The sequence below is a fragment of the Carlito syrichta genome, unplaced genomic scaffold (assembly GCF_000164805.1).
Source record: "Carlito syrichta isolate Samal-C Ts95f unplaced genomic scaffold, Tarsius_syrichta-2.0.1 Scaffold314826, whole genome shotgun sequence".
In the NCBI taxonomy this organism is placed as follows: domain Eukaryota; kingdom Metazoa; phylum Chordata; class Mammalia; order Primates; family Tarsiidae; genus Carlito; species Carlito syrichta.
This window is the reverse complement of record NW_007258922.1, coordinates 754,243-776,633: the sequence shown is the minus strand read 5'-3', so window position 1 is coordinate 776,633 and position 22,391 is coordinate 754,243. Positions and strand designations below refer to the sequence as shown.

At 36.5% G+C, this 22,391-nt stretch overlaps 1 pseudogene; it reads left to right on the top strand.

Annotated features, from left to right (window-relative positions):
- The window catches only part of LOC103274602, a 130,809-nt pseudogene extending 108,593 nt beyond the window's left edge, over positions 1 to 22,216 (top strand).
- The last annotated feature ends 175 nt before the right edge of the window (positions 22,217 to 22,391 follow it).

Sequence of the window (22,391 nt, the reverse complement as noted above, 5' to 3'; positions counted from 1 at the left end):
CTCCCGGCCACCGCAGCCTCGACCTGCTGGGCTCCGGCGATGCTTCCGCCTCAGCCTTCCGAGTAGCCGGAATTACAAGCATGCGCTACCACGCCCGGCTGATTTTTTTTTTTTTAATTTATTGTAGAGATGAGGTCTTGCTGCCCAGGCGGGTCTCGAACCCGCGGGCTCAGGCAATCCGCTCACCTCAGCCTCCCAAAGGCACGAGATTACAGGCTGAGCCACCGAGCCCGGCTGAGGGATATTTTCTTTTTAATATTGGTTAACCACAATCTTCAAATCACTACCATTTGTATATAAAATGCAAATGAGTGACGTGAAAAGAAAGTTTTCAGGAAAAAAGTGAAATAATCTTGCTTATTTTTCTAGAACTTTTTTTATATTTTCAATGGTTAACAATTCAAGATACAGATAGCATTTGATTCCCATGTCAAAAACAATTAAAATAAAGAAAAATCTTTCTATTTTTTTGTCTGCAACATAGACTGTGATTTCAATTGTTTATTTTCCTGACACTGATTCAATCTTTGGTCACACCATTCAAGTCTACAAAACCTTTAGTAAGCTTGAATTGGAGCTGTTTGCCAAGCTCTTTATTCTAAAGCAGAAATCCTCATATACATTCATAGTCTTATACATGACTGTTTTGCAAACTAATTTTTGTTTCAGTCAAATAAGGTATGAATTGGGTCAAGTAGGTGCTGAACACCAAAGCAACTGGTGTACATGAAATGACACTCACCATATTGTAACTCTACAGGAATTTACAAACATTTTCCATCACAGCTAGAAACTCTTTTTATTGAGAGCAGATCAATAAGAACATTGCTGAGTTTAGCAATTCAAACAATTCTTAGATTTAACTGCACAACAAACAAGTACCAATTTGAAATGGACACAGGATAGATTTGGAGGACTACTTTAGTAAAAATCCCAGTAGGCTATCACAGAGAAAAATCACAATGTAAGTAGCACAAATAGCAATATTTAGTTCCTAAAATTTTGAATCTTGTTAATTCCACTGCAGAAAGTAAAGTCAACCAGTTTACTCTGAGAAACATAATCAACAGAAAGGTCTAAGCTGGGTACAGTATTACCCACCTGTAATCCCAGCTATTTGGGAGGCTAAGGTGGGAAGATCACTTGAGCCCAAGTGTTCAAGACAATCCTGTCTCAGGAAAAGGGGTTAGGAGAGTTAGATCCCTTGGATATTCTTACTCAAACAAGAGACTAGAAAGCAAAGATATAGTGTTTGAAATGAAGAAAATGATTGGTTTAGGCTAATGAGAATATATACCTGAGACACATTGGGATGAAGTGGACACCTGAAATGGTAAACTAAGGTGAGTGGGGTTAATAAGTATAAAAGAAGTAAATCCATTTGGCCTCAATTGTCTGATCCTAAAGCCCATCTATTTTCTACCATATGTTTCTAACTTCCTAGTGCAACCTTACGCTATGACCTGAGTCAGGGAAAAGTTCACAAATTGCCCTTGGGATAGGAATATGTGTTCATATATCTAAAGGTTATCCCAAGCTGACTTCATGATAGAATCCAAAATCCTCTCCTTGAGGAGTCTGAATTTAGGTTCTAGAGAATTTGCTGAGATTCTTTATATGTCTCCCTTTCTCAAAATTAAAAAGTGACAACAAATTTTTCAAATAAGTGCTAGAAACGTGCAGTGATCTCACAAAATGTTTCAAAATTTAGAGTTCCTTCAAATAATCATTTTTAAATGAGTTTACTTATATTATCAACTTTCTTATTGCTCATAATATTAACTTTGAAGAATATAAATGCTTGCTTCTTTGGATTAGAAAAATATCTGATTGATGTAAGGAATTTGGAAGAGTTTAGTAGAAGTTCTCTTAACTGATATCCATTTAACCAACTTGCTAGGTTAATCAACACTCTTCATTTTTTCTGTCAGACATACTAACTAATGCCCAGGGGATACTGATTTGCTTGCAGCTGGCAAGCCCACCTCTGGCATATTTGCAACATATCCTCTCATGGGTTGATTTGTATGCCAGAATGTTTACCAGAGTAGAGTTATTTATTCACAGACTCGTTTATGCCAGTTGTACATATTAACGTGTTCATAAAATGTAATTAGACATCACATAAACCAAGAGAATATGAGTATTAAAAGAAAGACTGCTATTGAGTCTATAAAAATGATCTGAATTCTTTGGAAAAACTTGATCAAAAAACAAGTAATTGAAACTTGCTGTTGAATTAGATGTGAGTACAATAATTTTTTTGAAAATTATCATAATCTGCACTCAGATTATTTCCAAACCTCTTTAAATCCTTGCTAAAGAAGCCAGAATGGAGGAAGTTGATAAAAGAAAAAAAGGTGTGGAATTCCAATTAGCAGGACTTGATTCGAGAGAGGAAAAAAGGGGGGAGGAGGACCTATATTCTTCAAGAAAATAAATGAAATAAATAAATATTTATTGGTTGAAAGTTTAAATAAAATATTTAGGATTTTTTTTTATTTTTGATTCTCTGCTGTGACAGCATATAAATTAACTGATCAACTACTTAACATAATCATGCTTAATAATGATCATCCATAATCCCACCAGCATCAATGTTAATCCTGATTGTTGACATTCCAGCATATCTTCTCTAGGCCTTTTCTTTCCATCCATTTTACATGGCTTAGTATTAAAGTATACTATACACACAAATTTGTAGCTCTCTTATTTGATGACACTATATAAGAAGCATTTCCCCATATATAAATCATATTTTCTTTTTCAAATCTACTTACCTTTAGTTGTATAGTGTCCTATTATTATAATAGAATATCACATATATAGTAAGAATACATAGCTCAATGGCTTTTCCCATTTTTTACACTCATATACAAAAAAGTTAAGTCAAAATATGCAACATAACTATCCCCTGAAGAAATTCCTCTCAAGTCCTCTTTCAATTAGTTACCACTACTACTGACACACAGGCATCAACTTTCTGATTTTTCTTACCATAGAATACTTTTGCCTACACCTGGATGCCATATAAATGGAATTATACAGCATGTATTTTTTTGAGTCTGCCTTCTTTAGTTCAACCTGATATTTTTAAGTTTCATTCATGTTGTTGAACATCGGTAGTTTTTTTCCTTTTTATTAATGAGTAGTATTTTGCTGCATTAATATACTGCAGTTAATCTACACTTTCTTCTATGGATAGATATTTGAGCTATTTCTAGTTTTTAAGAGTGCTGTGATCATTCTTGTACAAGTCATTTTGTAAGCAAATGTTTTCATAGATGTATATTTCACTTTATTAAAATCTGCCAACCTAACCCTGAATTGTACCCCACATCTTTAAAATAAAAAATTTAAAAGTTAAAAACAAAGATCTGCCAAAGAGTTTTTCAAAGTGGTTAACTCATTGTACATCTCACCAACAAAGCGGCAGATCTAGTTATTTCAGGTCCTCACCAACACTGAATATTCTTAATATTCTTTATTTTATCCTTTCTTTTGGCATGAAATAGTATCCACATTGTAGTTTTGATTTGTATTTCACTGATGAGTAATAATGTTGAGCCTCTGCCAATGTTCTGTGAATATTCTTTCAAGAGCTGAGTTTATTCTATGGTGTGAATATAGATTCAACTTCTCAGCTAGATCTTTCCTGCCTACCCTTCCTAATTTCTCCCCACTACCTAGTTCCAGAAATCTGTATTATCTTCAATGAAATATTATTTGATATTTCCTGTGCCATGCCCTGTCATCTCTTCACACATTTCTTCCCATTTTGAATCTTGCCTTCTACAGCAATTTGGGCAAATAATCACCTAGATTTAGTTCCTCAGAGATGAACAATATAGCAGAAATGCAAAAGAGAGTCCTTCTGACTTTCAGTTTCAAGGTAGATTCATTTTTCACTCTTGGCAGAAACAGTGGGTTTGAGAACGTGTATCTTCAGTAGTACTTTTTTTTTTTTTTTTGAGTTGGAGTCTCACTCTGTCATCCAGACTGGAGTGCAGTGGCTGCTCCCGGCCACCGCAGCCTCGATCTGCTGGGCTCCGGCGATCCTTCCGCCTCAGCCTTCCAAGTAGCTGGAACTACAGGCATGCGCTACCACACCTGGCTGATTTTTTGATTTATTGTAGAGATGAGGTCTCCCCAAGTTGCCCAGGCGGGTCTCGAACCCGCGGGCTCTGGCAATCCACTCACCTCAGCCTCCCAAGGCGCGGGATTACAGGCTGAGCCACCAAGTCTGGCTAGTAGTACTTTCTTATTGATATATATCAAGGCTACTTTGAAACAGCGGCTTGTATTACTAATTCCACAGAAAAGGGACTTGTAAACCTATTTCTCTACTGATATATTAAAGCAAGACCCTTTCCATGGGAATTCTATATTCTGGACTATTTGAGGTTTAAAGAACAATAGGACTACAGAGAAGACCAGAAATAGTGGCCGAGTCAAACATAGAACCAGAACAATGAGCACAAACAAGAAGTAAATATCTGATTATATCTGGAAATTACATCTGAAATTCCTAAAATTCTACTCATGCATTGATGTAGCATTATTTCAAATGCTGGCTCCCCTGTATTTTCTGATTATAGCTAGCTTAAATAAACACTTTTGAACATATTAAAAAACCTCAAGAGAGATTAATGAAGACATTATTTACTTCCTATTCCTAAAACAAGATAAGTTTTCCTCAAATATATACACTGTATTATTAGATATGTCTACACATAGATAGATACATAGATATAAAGTTTATCCAATTTCCTGCATTTATACTGTTCCCATCAGTCTTCACTACACACCTTCTCACCATAACCACCAAAATAATCTCCCAACTGGTCTCTCCACTTCTTCTATTGCCCTGATCCAAATTTTCTGAACAAATTTGCACAATTGGTCTTAAAATGCCATTCAGATTATGTCACTCTCCTGCTTGACGTCCTTCCAGGGCTTCCCAAGGTACTTAGAACAAACTTAAAATTCCTTACTGTCACCTCTTAAGCATGGAAATAAAGATCAACAAAATGAGAAAGGCAAAGTCTATTTATTCAGAGCTTACTACAGCAAGGGAGTCAGCCACAGTTGCTTGCATTTTGACAGAGACTCAAAGGCAGACAGGAAAGATAACTTTATAGAGGGGAAAAAAAGAAAGGCTCAGGTGTTCCCTAATTGGAAGCTTTTGGCATGTTGGTAGCCAACTAGAAGCAGGGCATTCTGTGTGATTGACTCAGAGTACATATTTGACTTCCTCTGGTGGTCCTCAGTTGAAAGTAGGGACAAAAAAAAAAAAAAAAAAAGCCTGACAGGAAGCTGGTAGTTTTAATCAAGGCCTAGTCACTTGGGGCCAATTGTTACAGAAGTTTTTGTTTAGCTTCCTGGATTGTCGTTAGAGATAGCACTCTGGCTTCCTACAGATCAGACATACAGCATGTTACCTTCCTGGGTTTCTATTGTAGATAAGGGATTGGTTTTCTGGGCTGGTTGCTGCAGGTTGTGGATCAAAGTACTATTTTTATATATGGCTGTCATCGTCCATCTGTATTTCATTCTCTTAATATCCTGTCTCATGAGCCTCCTGCCTTCTGCTATGTACTTACCCCTGTCCCTCTTCCCCGGTGTTCACAGGTGCCAGCCAAACAGTTTCTCACAAGTCCACTAAAATTTTGAGCCCAGTCCTGCCTCCCAGAATCTGCATATGCTTCTGGCTTGATTAACCTCTTTTCCATCTTTATATCTCTGTTTAAATATTATTTCTTTATGATATTTTCCTTTCCCAGATCACCACACTTAAAGTCAGTTTTGCCATTGCTACTTTAGTGCATATTAATCCTTGTTTGTTTTCTTCTTCTTGTTCACAATTTTTTGATTATTTTTATTTGTGTTTCTACTCTGTTTCATCTGCTCCACTGGACTGCAGATTTTTGGAGACCGGATGCACATTTATATTTTCACTATCCAATCTAGCATCTAGTAGCCTTTCAATAGAAATTTGTTGAATGAATACTTAGTCTGTCACTTTCACCCTTTTTATCTAGCTTTTGAGACCACTAAATTAGAACATTTTTTATATGCTGTGACACATTGCTGGAATTAAAAACAGCATGAAAAATATAACTTTTAAATATTATCAAACCAGCAAAACTAATATTTTAAATTGTAGGTATTCCCATCCTTATGTAATGGGTAGAGCATTATTTTCAAATTCTAGTCTTCAAATACTGTGCCTGTAACAAAATATAGTTCAAGTCTATTGTGAATACTAAATTTATTCCCTATAATTTATTTTACTCAATAAACTAATCCAATATTTCTAATAGCACAACAAAAATAAAAGCTGCAAAGAAGAAACAAAGAAAATGTTTCAAAAACTCAGTTCTGATTCATTACAGTCTGGTAAACAAATAAATGCCAAGAACACTACAAATTGTTAAGCAGCTTCAAATAATTTAGTGCTTTGCAGTACACATACATTGGTAAAATTACAGAGAGTGTTATTTAGCAGTTTTTTGACAATTCAGAATGTATGTCAACATATTCCAGTGTCTCACATTCATCTTTAATGATAGCAGACAGCACTAGCTCCTATTTCACATATACGTTTATGCATGGAGCCATTTTGATTATTTGGAGACTGACCAAATAGGAGTGTATCTTATCTTTTTACTGAATAATTAGAAAATAGAAATAATCCCATCTCTGAATTGGACTTTCATATCAAACTCTCACTCTAAGAGATGATAAAAATACATGAGTTTTTTCCTTCCATACAAATATCAATTAGTAGATACTATCCTTTCTTAAGTTCAGAAATCAGAACACTGATTGATGGACAACAAGCAGAGGCATAGAAAATGAGGATACTGTAGAAATGTGTTCTTATCATTTCTTTTCCAATTCAAGACCAACTGCGGACACACAGTAGGGGGTTGTATTATCCTTGCCATTATCCAATTGACCTAAGTGACAAGAAATCAAAATGTCTTTTGTAGTCTTTCAAGAAATGGGCATTAGAGATGGGAGGGGTAGAAGCTGCTGCTTTTATCCTGACACCTTTTAAAACTAGGGAATCCATCTAATGTTGTGTGCATTATTCCAAAATGGTAATTACCCTGAAAATATATGATAAACACATGCTAATGAGATAAGCCAACAAGGGCAAAAAAAATCCTCTTTAATAATGCAATCATAAGAGAAAGAGTTTTAAGGAGATATGGGAAAATTATCATAAATGTCAAGGCTCACAAAGTATAATAAAAAGGATTGATGTGTTTTATACATGCTAAATCACTGGTGGGGATTTATTATCTACACAAGACTCCCAGATGACAGAAAAGCAGGTTCACCACATAACAATAACTTTTGTAAAATATTACCATTTAATTTTACATTTTTCTCTCCTTTTACACTGAGTTCATAAATCAAAACTCTTTCCATGTACTAAGGGGATATCAAATCTTTTGAAGGAGATGTGAAGGGTACTTTATGATCTATTTGTATGAAAAAGAAAGAAACAATTAGCAAAGGTACGAGTTATTTTTATAAGCATCACGTCTATTTATATCTCAGGAGTAAATACCAATATCTCTATTATCAAGCCTGTCATGAAAACTCACATGAAATACGAGTTTTCCAAAATAAAATTAAGTAATGAGGAAGAAAGGGCTTAGGTTTGTATTAAGAAATTTAAAGAAAAATATAATTGTATATTGCTTAAGCTTCTTCAGGAGATACGATAAAAATAACCTTGAAGGAAAAAAAAGAAGGAATTAAACCAAGCAAGTAGAGAGAATTAGTTTGAGGGGAGACCATAAGCATGCGAGGGAGTTCAATGAATTTCTGAAAGATAGAAATTGGGGGAAAGCATGTTGACTGTTGAAAAGAAAATTAGAAATATGCTCAGGTGTGGGCTGAAATAAAGGACTCTGTCTTGGTGGCTTATCGCTAGAGACCTCAGGCTCAGAAGAGGAATGAGAAGGAGGAATTAAACAGGGAGGCTAAAGAAGAAAAACCTAAACCATTTTCCTTCTCATACCCCCACAAAAGCAAAGCAAACAGCAACCCATGGTAGTAATTTGTAGATCAAGTAAATATACCAAATAAATCTTCTCTAAACAGGTTGAGTAAACCTCCTGGGAGAAAAGTTAAGGTTGTTGGTATATGTATTGACTCTGCACCATATTTTTGTGGGAAAAAAAAAATCCCAGGCCCATTGAAAGTCATAAATCTTTTGACTAAAGGCATCTACTCAGCGCCACACAGACACATTGAAGACAGACTTATGCTTTTGGTTTTAGTGTAAAAACTAAAATTTATTTAAGGTTTTAGAATAAATAAAATTAAGATACATCGGAGGTCTGGTTAAACATATAAATGTGGACTGGTTCTGGCTCTTGAATCCCAGGATAAGTTGGAGATTTATTCTGTAGGTTGATGCCATAATGTTGTACTTGCCTTTGGGATTCTCCAATATTGCACTATAATATTTACATGTTGAATAAAAATACCCAAAGAAGAACTAATTCAGTGATGAAAGTTATCCAGTCTTCAATTTGTGAGTCATTCCAACAGTAAGTATTGAATATCCTGACAGGAGGACTATGATGAATTCACAGTGCCAAGTCAGAAATTCCATAGGTACTATATTATTTGTAAGATGGTACTTAAATTAAGAGCACATAAGGTCCAGGCTATGGTGGATTCTGTTTGGTATAAAAGGAAGTTTTCAAACAAAGATTTAAAATTAGTTTCATGAATAAGTATACTATTACAAAAAGTTCTTAGGCAATCAATTAGACATTTTGTTTTAAATGTCAAAAATTTGAATGTAAAGAAATAGAAGATCCTAAAAGTTTCCAGGGTAAGGTTTGTGGAAATAGATTGCATATAAAAAGATAAAAATTAGGGTGACATTTAAAAAACTTTAAGAAAGAAGACAATGGACAACAGTTTCAAAGAATGGAGAAAAATTATTTTAAACTAGATTATTAGGCAAGCTATACTATCAATCAAATATGAGTGCAAATAAAGGAATTTTCAGACATGTAAAGACTCATTACCCCTTGTCAAGACTGTTTCTGAATTACTTGAGAACATATTGAAATGAGATAAATCTGTCAAAATCAAAAAAAAGAAAAATGTGAGATCCAAGAACTGCTCGAACTAACATAGAAATGTTATGAATACTACCTCAGTTTAATCAAAGTGGAATAAATACAAGAAGCAAGTGGTCAAAATCATGTCAGGAAACCAGTTAGCTCTGAAAGGTCTTCAAAAAGAAACTTATGAGACAAATGTCATTCTGGAGACAGAATAATTGAGATTGAAAGTGATATGGTAAATAAGGCATTCATTTTCCTTCAACAAGAAGAAATGAAAGGCAATAAGAAACTCCAGGGAAATACACATGTGCACACACATACACAGAGTGAAGTCCATATGACATGATTTTCAGATTCTGATGGCATGAAAGATAATTCATTTGGACCTTAATGGTAGAAATGTTCTTTATCAAACTGTACAAGGGTAATGACTTGGAATCCATTGGGAGAGATATCCTAGCATATCACTCAGTCTTGCCCAGAATAACATAAGCAAAATAGTTAAATGCTGTTTGTTATTAACTTGTAGAATCAACTACAGGGAAAGCACAGATAACTTCATCAGGGATATAAAGCATAATGTAAAAGCTATCAATTTTAACACTAAAAAATGAAGGGGTAGCTGTCAACTACTAGAGGCAGATATGGAATGAAGTAAGTGAATGCAAAGGTAGGGGCAAACATCTTAACTTACTAAGAAATCAAAAGCAGCTATCAAAATTTAATAAGATGAGAAACAGTGCTCTTGAGTATGTTATTTAAAAACTGCCAAGTGACCAGTAAAATGGCTGAAAATTATTGCAATCAAAAGAAAGAGTGGAAATAACATATGAAATTGGTAAATAAAGAAAAAGTTAAAGTTTGGGCATGGTGGCTCACATCTATAATCCTGGCAGTTTGGAAAACCGAGGCGAGAGCATTGCATGAGTCCAGGGATTCGAGACCAGCCTAGACAACTTGGCAATACCTCATCTCTACAATAAATAAATAAATAATTACCTGGGCACAGTAGCGCATACCTGTGCTTCCAGATACTTGGAAGGCTGAGGCAGAAGGATTGCCTGAGCCCAGCAGTAAGGATGTGGAGGCCGTGATTGTGCCACTGCACTCCAGCCTGGGCGGCCGAGTGAGATGCTGGATCAAAAAAAAAAAAAAGTTAATTACTTAGAATATATGATATACCACTATAAGACTAAAGACAAAAATAGTCAAATGGAGGTCTGTTGTTCTTGTTTATGAGTCGTTGCCTCAGACATCGCTTGGGCACAACCTATCAGCCTCTTGGCCTTACTTTTATCACCAGCTTTGCTGATAGTAGTCATTTTGTGTAGGCTCCAACTTATTTCACACTGATGGCCCCTTACCCCATGTGCAAGCGAGCTCCAAGGCTTTCTCTTCCTTTCCCAGGGCTTCATTCATGCTGCTGCAGTACTCAATACCAGCTGGAATTGCTCCCAGGCAACTATGTGCAGTCTGAGGTGTATGGACGTCAATAATCAAATGCTTCTCTATGTCAATCTTTGAACAGATCATTCTGAGAGGCATTCTATGTATTCCTCATAAGATCTTCGTGTAATTGAGCTGCAGTTGCACAAAGTGTGATGAACTCAAAAATGACTCTATAATAATTTTCTTCTTTACTTTTACATTCTTCTTGGTCTTTCCTTTCTCTGTATAAACACCTTCAAATAAACTAATAAACTACCTACCCACAAATCCTTATCTCAGAATCTCCTTATGAGGGAAACCTAGACCAGGAAGTCTGACAATTAAGTTCACAAACTTGCCACAGTGCACTTACATTGACAGCATTGTACAAACAACTCAGTAAGGTTTCATAACCTTGGTATATCAGTGTCTCACAGCTGTGTTCATGTCAATGTGTGGCAGTGTCTTGCCTATTGTTGTTGCATATTTTTGTGTGCTGTTAGAATGTTGGAGTTTTAATTAGAGCAATGAACAAACATTAATTTTCTTGTTAAACTTGGCAAGAGTGGAAGTGAAATCATGGACATGTTAGTCCAAGTTTATAGGGATAATGCTATGAACAAAATGACAATGTACAAATGAATTAAATGTTTTTCTGATGGGGGAGAAAGCGTTACTGATGAAGAGAGTTCAGGACAACCAGTAACAAGCAGAACTGATGAAAACATTGCAAAAATTCATTGATTTGTGCATTGAAATCATTGGCTGACTGTAAGAAGCATAGCAGACCAAATAAACATCAATAGAGAAACAGGAAAATCTTAACTGAAAATCTTGGCATGAGAAAGGTGTGTGTAAAAATGGTCCCAAAGGAGATCTTGCATCAATCATGACAATATAACAGCTCACACAGCACTGTCTGTGTTTAGCCAGTATGTGTTTAGCCAGTAAACAAACAACTGTAAAAGAACACCCTCCCTATTTACCTGATCTGGCACCCAATGACTATATTATTTACCTAAAGATAAAGGAAATATCGAAAGGAAGACATTTTGATGACATTCAGTGCATCAAGGATAACATGACAGCAACTCTAATGACCATTCCAGAAAAAGAATTCCAAAATTGCTTTGATGGGTGAACTAGGCACTGGCATTAATGCATAAATTTACAAGGGGAATACTTCAAAGGTAACTGTAGTGATTCAGCAATGAGAAGTGTAGACCTTTTTCTAGGATGAGTTCATGAACATAATTGTCATACCTTATAAGATATCTTGTCTGCATCCTTTGGTTTTTGTTTATTGACATATGCATGTGCCGAATTTATTTTTAAAGTCTTGTGAATATTCACATTATTTATTTTTGTAAATCTTGCATGTCTTTCACAACTATTACATGCAAAGACAAGTCTTAATTTCTCTTCTCTGGTTCATCGACGATTGTAACTCTATGCACTAGGCACTCAATGTATGCTTTGAAAGATTTCTCATGTCAAGATGTTACATTTAGAATTACGACAGAGAATAACCATGAACATATAAAATTCTAGTCAGTGGAGTATCAAACTGAGAAATACAAAGACAAGAAATACAATTTAAAACTGACAACATTTTCACAATGATTGAGTCTGAATCCTCTTTCTTCTTTTTATAAAATAGCACAATAATGTTTACTTCTCAGGGAACTGAAATGAGTTTTTAATGATCTTCAAGTACTTCTTGAGAGCTTTAGTGTGAGATTTGACAATATATTATATATTTAAACTATTCTTAGATCTGAAAAGACTGAAGTGAATAGAAATTGTCCTGGCTGGGGAGTCAGAAGATATGAATCTTTGATCCACTTCTCTTATTTTTGTTATAATATTTAAGCAAGGAAAGTAAACTTCCCAAGCCTCAGTTTCCTCATAAGGTAATGATCGTATTAGCCCTCCAAATCTCAGAAGTTATTCTTAAAGGTTCATAAGCCAACATATGTCAAATTTCTTAGGGAATGATTATATACATCTTAAAATCAAGGTTTTATTATATCTGTGGGAAGTGTATAGTAGCAGTCACTGAGAGAGAAGAATGCCTCCATTAGGAGAAAGCCAAATTGGACAGTTTTGAAACTGAGTCCCAGTGAGCAATGCCTGACTGTTCTAAGGTCAAATGTGTTAAAGAAATACCCAGGGGCAGTCAGCAAGAGTACATTTAGCAACTTTCTTAAAGATCAAGAAAGTTGATCTGAAGAACCAAACTTTTAGATCCCCTGTAAAAGTTAGGAGATGTGGGCACCTGACCTGTGGACTGGAATGGTCACCATTTCAAGAGTTGAATAGGTTCTTTTCCCCATAAATAGACAAGCCCCACAAACCATCCCCACCTTACAGTTGACCTACCTTACTCATTTAGATTATCAGTTTGGCCTGTCAAAGTTGATTTTAAAGCTGTTGTTTTAGCATAGGACATAAATAAATAAATGTCCTCCCTAATATACGACAAACAAAACTTTGGAAATTAGAAGAAAGAATGTAAAGTTAAGGAGGAGAGGAGAAGAGGATTGTTAGGGGTTCTTAAAACATGGTTAGAGACCATGTTTATTCTAAAGCCCATCAACTAATTTTCAATGGGAGAATAGTTCCAGAAAACAAAACAAAACCAAACAAACAACAACAAAAATACCAAACTCTACTCACAAAATGTCATTACAACTTCCTCACTTAGTAAAATTATTTTTTTAAATGTAAGCTATCTTTTCCATTCTACATTGAAATATAATTTTTGTGACTTCAAAGGCAAAAGGAATCATCATAGCTCTGAGGACAGATAGTTCTACCTAGTTTTTATTTTTTTTAAAAAAATAACACTCTAGTGACTTTCAAGAGAAAACATTTAAAAATAATAAACTGAAGTTCACTGCATCGACTTTGGTTTGCAAGGACAATGAAAATTGCTGCTTTAAATTATTCATTAAATACATCTTACTTTACTCACTTTGCTTTCTATCTATATTGCTTCTTAGGATGTTATCATTTTAATTATTAAAATATTCCCTGTGAGGTTCATAGTAATTATCATTATCCTGGCATCATTATATTAAGTGGAAATAAAAAGACAGGTAAATAGAAGATGATAATACTGCATATCATAGCATTAAAACTGCAACAGCCCAATAACAGTAACCAGTCAAGATGTAGTCTCAGTCCAGGCATCATGTTCACATTGTATTGGGACATTCCACTAAATACTTGGATAGTTTTTCAGACAGTAGAAAACCACATGGTGAGGTATAGGAATGATCAGGATACAGTCAAGCTGGCCATTAAGCTCTACAAATTCACATATTTTTTTACATTTCCGTTGATACTCTTGCTGTCTACTCACTAGCATGTCATCCACTCTCTCCTCAAAGTCACTACTTCATAGACACACACAGACACATATGCACACACATACACCCCTAAATGGTAACTTTGACAGTGGAGAAGTAGAGAGAACAATCCAGGAGCAAAAGGGGAGAGCTGACTGCAAAGAGATGTTCTAGGTTTGAGATTTTTATAAGTAGAAGCCAAGGAGACCTAAGGTTTTCATTGTAATTGTCCCACGAAGGGCAGAAAGTCAGACAAATTCCTGGCAGACAATCTATCTAAGACTGGAAAGAGTTTGTCTGATGAAAAAGCTCTATTCCATTTCTTCTAGAAACCAGTGTCAAAATGAAGGCAGAAGCATAATAAAACCTAGCATTTCATGATTTTAGGATTTTCAAAACACTGCCTCTTTATACCAAGTCAACTTAATTAAATTTATTTTCACGTAAATGTTACAGAGATCTTAAGTGAAATGCAAAATTATACACCTTGAGGAAGAAAGCATTTAAAGGATCAATGTGTTTACACTGATGTATTCATGCAAATGTATTTACACTGATAACCAAATATAGCCACACAGGAAAAAATGATTCTAAAATACTTCCTGGAGAGTTTCACATAATAGTGACGTGTTGAAGAATGGCTGTTGCAAAAGAGAAAAAAGTTTATTTTCAGTTTTCCATTATTTTCTTCTATTATATCATTTAACTTTTTTTTAGTCAGAATCTCACTCTGTCACTCAGGCTGGAGTACAGTGACTTGATCATGTTTCACCACAGCCTCAACCTCCTGGGCTCAGGCAATCTTTCTGCCTCAACATCCAGAGTAGCTGGGACTACAGGCACATGCCACCATGCACAGATAACTTTTTTATATTTTTGTAGAGAGAAGATGTTGCTATATTGCCCTGGCTGGTCTTGAACTCCTGAACTCAAGAGATTCTCCCTCCTTGGCCTCCCAAAGTGCTGGGATTACAGGCATAAGTCACTGCACCTGATCTGTCATTCAACTTTTTAACTCTTCTAAACGTGTTTTCAAAACTTTTACTTTCATCCATTCAATTTTTCAAAATTAACTCAGGTATCCTTTCAAAATAAGAAAAAGATCAGAATGACAGATTCTATTTTACTTCACAGCTCTTGGTTGCAATTTTAGTTTATCTATGAAGGAGGCCACATCTAAATAACCTTACTAATAAACACATAAAATTGTATTAGTCCTTGAATATTTATGCTAATCCTGAAAGGAGCTTAAGCAATCTTAAATAGCATCCATGAAGATGGAGGAAAGAATAACTTGGAGAGGAATATTGACAATGGGTAATGAAGACTCAGTCTTGGGGTGAAGATAATATTTCTGACTCAAGGGAAGTGGGCATAGAGACTTGACATTAAAACAAATATTAACTTTCCAAGACTTATAAAGTGAACTTGCCCTCTCACTTGTTTTAACTAACTTGCTCTCCTTGCAGCCAAAAAATAGGTATAGTTAGTACTCTTATTTCTTCCCTTTTGCACTGCTCATCTCTGAAGCAATATTTTTATATTTTCCTTAATGCTAATTCTCCCTTGAAGGGAAGCTTTCAAAATCATTATTACTCACATTTAATACTCCTCAGTCCAGAAAAGTGCAAAGGGAAAAGGCTGCAGGAAAATGTAGCTTACAGTTTTAGTGATAGCCACATCTTTTCTTAATTTACCGTTAGGTAGGTCATGAAAGGCCTGAGAACAGAAACAATGTCTTTTCCATTCATGCGAAATCCCTTTGGTAATAGTACAATGTCATCTTCTCAATGAATACATTCCTTGGGCTTAGGAATTTTCTCAGAATTTCAAAAAGCATATTCTTTCTCTATGACTATTCTCATTCCTTCTCTTTAATGCTGAGGAAAAAAATACAATGTTAAAGTTTTTTTTACATTTTATTTTAGGAGTAAATATAGGCTAACCAAAACAGAATCAATAGGTTTGAAACGTGCAGAATAATCCAGTTGTTTTTCTTTGTCATTCTCAATAAAATTCTAGACTTTTTATTATTTTTAAAAAGAAAGGGGAAGGAAAAAAAGGAGAAGATCATTTCAAATTACGTGTCTTATGCTTGTGTGATTAAGATCTATGAACCTAAAAGGAACATACCTCATAATTGCTAACATAACTCTTTCATGGATCTAAATTTGAGTTAATGCTACTGGATTCAGAGTCTGAATCGGTTGGGGTCTGGATTTGGTTGGGGTTGGGGGAGGGTCTCTATATATTTATAAAGTATTAAAATACTCTCAAATAGAACAAGAAGAATAAACATTCACATTCTAAGAAAATGTATATGCGAAGAGTATATTAAAATGCTTGAATTATAAATTCAGCACTGAATTATTTTGACATCATTAGCAGAAAACATTACAACATCCTGCCAGTAATACAGATAATATATTCTGTAACCAAGATCTAGAATTTTAAGTAAGAAAAAAGTCAATGAATTTTTCTTTTTCTCTTTCTCTATTTTTCATTTGATACTCTTGGAATTTGATTCATACAAACTCTAAAATAATTATTTGTCTTAGTATTTGAATTACTCATTTTTATTTAATGAAATGAGTAGGGTATATAATCCCAAGAATAACATTTTACTTCCAAATTATTTGATGTTACTATATAGCAAATTTAAGATTGTCAAATTAAAGAAACAATATAAAAAGAAGATTTCATTTGAGAAAATGTATGTTGGATGCACATAAATTATAAAAAGACAACTAGCACAGGAGAAGGTAATTAGAAAAAACAACAAGCAACAACAACAACAAAAACTTAGAAATATCCAAGTTCTTTGCTATCATGTATAGACAACGTAGCCCCCAGTACAGCACTCATTCTTTTAGCATCACTCCTCCAACTAAGAAGTAGCTCTTTCAGGTCATAAAATCCTTGAGAGCAGGAACAATGTCTTTTCCACATCAAGTAAAATTGCTTAAATAATAACATCAACTTCTGATATTATTATTGTTGTTGTTAATAACTTACTTTAGGTAAATTATCTCACTAAACTTTCACAATAACTCTATAAGCTATTATTTAATCCCATTTTACAGATGGGGCAATACTCTGAAAGGTTAAGTAATTTGTTCAAGACCACATGTGACCCGTAAGTGTCACAGTTGAAATGGAAATCAAGACATTCTAGGAGCTACAGGGCAAGGTGGCAAAGATCTGGTTGGAGTACAAGATTCTCTGCATGGGTGAGTGCACAAAAGAACTAATCTGCATCCATTTCTGTGTGCAAGTGGGTGAACGAATGTCCAACTGAGGGGAAACATAGGATCAAGCACTCCCAGGGTCCCCTGCAGAAATGGCTGCAATTTGCCACTGCTCTGAATTCCGCACCTGCTGCACACAAAAGGATCCACCATCCCTGGGGCAACTCTTGGGACAAGGCAGAAGAGATAAACTGCCTCTTGACACCTGGTACCTGGACCGCACCACCACGGGCAGCAACAGGCCAGGTACTGGCAGCAGGGACTGTGGAGAAAGCGCAGGGAGGAAATCAGGAGATCAGTCCCACTGGAGGAGAAAACACTGACTGCCGCCATCTTCTCGATCCCAGGACCGGACAGAGACCTGCTTAATCTTACTGAAATCTGTGCAGCCTGCCTCCGAGGACCAAGGGTGATCTCCACACACCTCTAAAATTGACCATCATTTGCCCAGAGAGGATACTTCAAATGCATGATACCAGAGAGACAGATGACTCACCCCCATACAGGACCAAACACAGACACATGCAACCGGAGCGAGAGACATAGCAGCAGACAAGTTGGGAGCTTTTCTCGGGAAGAACTGCTGGAGCTAACTGAAAGCTAGCAGCAAGGGCCATGGAGGGAACATAGGGAGGGAGCCTGAGGCAGACTCCTGAGGAAGCAGCAGGGAGAGGTTACCCGAGCCTGGACTGGGCTCCAGAACCTTGACACCAGCTCCTGAGATTTGGAGATCGGTAGCTGCTAGGGAGGGAGCTATTGACCCCAATAATGGGAGGAACAGCAGCTTTCAGAGAAACTGAGCAGATTCTCTAATGCCTGGGCAGAGAAGTGCTCCAGGGTGGCCCCTGTGGAACAGCAGGATTGCATCTTGAGACCAGGTGCTGATCTCTGAACTGCACTGGGGCTGGGGCTGCTCTTTGCAAATTCAGAGAACATTGCCTCCAGTGTACAAGCCCTGGTGGGTACCCACAGATAAAAAACCCCAGATAATCCACCCTCCACCCTGAGTCAGTTAGGAAAACTGACACAGTTAGGGGATCTGAGAGAAGGAGGCTGGTGATGGTATTGGTTGGTTTGTTTGATTACCTTGTTTTTTTACTTTGTTTGTTGGTTGGTTTTCTCTTTTCTTTCATTCTTTTCTCTGTCTTTGTTCTTTCTCTGTTTTGAGGGGGTTTTTTCCTTCTTGTTTTATTTTTCTATTTTCTTTCTTCTAATCCTTTCTCCACCTTTCCTTTTTTTCCTCTCTGTTTCCACTCTATTTGCCCTCTTATACCCTTTCTTGGACTTAGGGGCTATGCAAGCATACCCACAATAAGGTCATATCGTGCTGAGATGGAGAGTGAGTCCCAGCAGGCCCATTCATCAGACAGCAAATATTATGACCTGCCAATAGGTTTTGAATCCTTACAAACCACCCCTCCTCCACATCTCAAAATTGTGCTCAAAATTGTAAACAGACAGCACAATGCCCCACCCAGCCCTACTTCATAATTGAACAAACCTGGAGCCCTGGTTCAAGGAAAGACAAAAGGTACAGAAAATATCAGAAGTGACTGCTTCTCCATTTTCCACTGAGCAACGGAATTAAAGAGAAAAATAAGAGAACTGCTACAAATGAAGAAAAACCAATGGAGAATTGCTGGTAACAGAGCCCCAGCAAAGACTCAGTGCTAAAAAGAACAGCTACTGGGACACAAACAATGACTCTCTCTAAGAGTGACTGTAACCAGAAGATACTTAAGGAGATCAGACAATTGTTGGATAGAATGAATAAAAATCAAGAAATTCAAGGGTTAAAACTGAATGAAATTACAACAGAGCTGGACAAGCAAGAAAGCACACTTAGAAATTACAGAAAAAAAGAACTCCATTCAAGAAAAAAATAACAAACTGACAAGCATGGGAAGCAGAACTGACCAAGCAGAAGAAAGAATCCCAGAGCTGGGAGACCAAAATGTGAAATTAACCAAATCTTTTAAAAATAAAGAAAGAAAAACTTAACTCTTCAAGAGATGTGCGATTTTATCAAGAAACCAAACCTATGTCTGATCAGAATGCCTAATATAGAAACAGAAAACACCCTGAAACAAACATTCCATGAGGTCATTCAAGAAAACTTCCCTCATCTGACCAGAAAGACGACTACACAAGCACAAAAATTCAGAGAAACCCTGCAAGACATCTTATGCAAAGACTACCCCTACACACACAGTAATTCACCTGCACAAAGTAGGTATAAAAGAAAAATCCTAAAGGCAGCAAGGGAAAAAGGTCAGACTACCTACCAGGAAATACCATCAGAATTGCTGCAGACTTATCTACAGAAAAACTACAGACCAGAAGGAACTGGACCCCAATCTTAAATGTTCTGAAAGTTAGACAATTTCAACCAAGAATATCCTACCCAACCAAGCTAATCTTCATTAGCGATGGAGAATTAAAATCCTCCCCAGACATCTAATCCCTAAGAGAATATGCTGCTTTGAGACCAGCTCAATGAGAGATGCTCAAAAAGAAGAAAAAACATATACTTCACAAGATCACAAACAAACACAGAAGCAGCAGAACATACAGCATACCCTGAAAAATGAAAGTGCATACATATATGAACACAAAAGCTAAACAAAAAACAAAACAGCCTTATAAAAGCATTATGATAGAGACAAACTCTCACATTTCAATAATCAGCCTGAAAGTGAATGGACTAAATGCACACTGAAAAAGATAAAATGGAAAACTAGAAGAAAGAAAATAAAATAAAGACCCAGTAATTTACTGTCTCCAGAAAACTCATCTCACCACAAAGGATACCCACACACTCAAAGTTAGAGGATAAAAAAGAAATTTTCAGGTGAACAGATCACAAAAGAAAGCAAGAGTCATCTATCAATATTTTTAAGCTATCAAAAATTTAAAAAGATAAGGAAAGACAAAAATATCTATCCATCAACAAGAAATATTCATCCTAAATGTATATGCACCCATACAGGAACACCAGCTTTTATAAAGTGGCTACTAAGTAAACAAAAAAAGCTATTGACTCTAACATTGTCATAGCTGGAGACTTAAATACTTCACTAACAACCCTAGATAGATCCTCAAGGCAAAAAAATCAATGAAGAGATCCGGAACCTCAACTTGATGCTTGATCAAATGGACTTAGTAGATAGCCACAGAACACTCCACCCAACAACCACAGAAGATACATTCTACTCATGACCACATGGAATGTACGCTGAGATTGGCTATATCCATGGCCACAAATCAAGGATAAACAAATTTCACAAGATTAAAATACTGTCATGCATCTTCTCAGACCAGAGTGGAATAAAAATAAATATCACCACCAACAAAATTCCCCCAAAACCCAAGACATGGACACTAAACAGCATGATGCTGAATGACTACCAGTTCAAACATAAATCAAAACACAAAAGATTCCTGGAAACAAATGAAAATGAAGAAACATCTTACCTAAACCTCTGGAATGCCATGGAATCAGTACTAAGAAGGAAATTTATATCTCTACCAAACAAAGTTAAGATCAAGTAAATAGAAAGATCACAAGTTAACAGCCTAACAAATCACCTAAGGAAACTGGAAAGGAAAGGCCACCAAAATCCTGACTTCAACAGAAGAATCAAGATCATCAAAATAAAAGCCCAGATATAGGACACAGAAGACAAAAATACTATAGAAGAAAGTCAACAAAACAAAAAGCTGTTTCTTTGAAGAATAAATAAGATTGATGGATCCCCTAGCCAGAATGACCAAGAAAAAGAGAGAAAATGTCCAAATAAACACAATCAGAAATGCAAAAGTTCAAGTCACAAATGACTTTGAAGAAATAAAAAAATTATCAAAGATTACTATACAGACCTCAAGGAGACAAACTTGATAACCTAAATGAAATGGAGAACTTTCTGAAATCACACAACCTCCCAATGTTGAAACAAGAAGAAATTGAGATCCAAAATAGACCAATAACAACTCAGGAAATTGACTCTGTCGTCAGAAATGACCTACAAAAATAAAGCCCTGGACAAGATGAATATCCAGCAGAATTCTGCAAAACATACAAGGAGGAGCTAATACCAATTCTATTGAAAGCATTCAGAGCCTTTCCACACTGCCTGCAGAGGAGTCCATACGGCATTGTTCTCAATTCCCTTTGTAACTTAAAGGGAAATTTTCACAATGTCCAGAACCTTGACATCCTGCAAATGAAGGAGGAAGATGTCCTCAAATTCCTTGCAGCAGGCACCCACTTAGGTGGCACCACCTTGACTTCCAAATGGAACAGTACATCTATAAAAGGAAGAGTGATGGCATCTACATTATAAATCTGAAGAGGACCTGGGAGAAGCTTCTGCTTACAGCTTGTGCCATTGTTGCCATTGAAAACCCTATTGATGTCGGTGTCATATCTTCCAGGAATACTGGCCAGTGGTCTGTGTTGAAGTTTGCTGCTGCTACTAGAGCCACTTCTATTTCTGGCCACTTCACTCCTGAAAACTTCACCAACCAGATCCAGGAAGCCTTCCGGGAGCCCTGTCTGCCAATGGTTACTGATCCCAGGTCTGACCACCAGACTCTCACAGAGGCATCTTATGTTCACCTGCCCACCATTGCTCTGTGTAACACAGACTCTTCTCTGTACTGTGTGAACATTGCCATCCCGGGCAACAATAAGGGAGCTCACTGAGTGGGTCTGATGTGGTGGTTACTGGTTCAGGAAGTTCTGCACATGTGTGGCACCATCTCCCATGAACACTTGTGGGAGGTTATGCCTGATCTTTACTTCTACAGAGATCCCAAAGAGATTGAAAAGGAAGAGCAGGCTGCTGCTGAAAAAGCTGTGACCAAAGAAGAATTTCAGGGTGAATGGACTGCTCCAGCTCCTGAGTTCAGTGCTACTCAGCCTGAGATTGCAGACTGATCTGAAGGTGTGCAGGTGCCCTCTGTGCCAATTCAGCAGTTTCCTACTGAAGAATGGAGTGCTCAGCCTGCCACAGAAGACTGGTCTGCAGCTCCCACTGCTCAGGCCACTGAATGGGTAGAGACAACCACTCAGTGGTCTTAAGCTCTTAAGCAACACAGAAATAATGTTGGCAAAAAATAAACTTCAGTTTCTAAAAGAAAGAAAGAAAGAAAGAAAGTATGCAGAGGTTCTAGTTTGACAAATTCCATACTGTGCCAAAGAAAGAAAGAAAGGAAGGAAGGGAGGAAGGAAGGAAGGAAGGAAGGAAGGAAGGAAG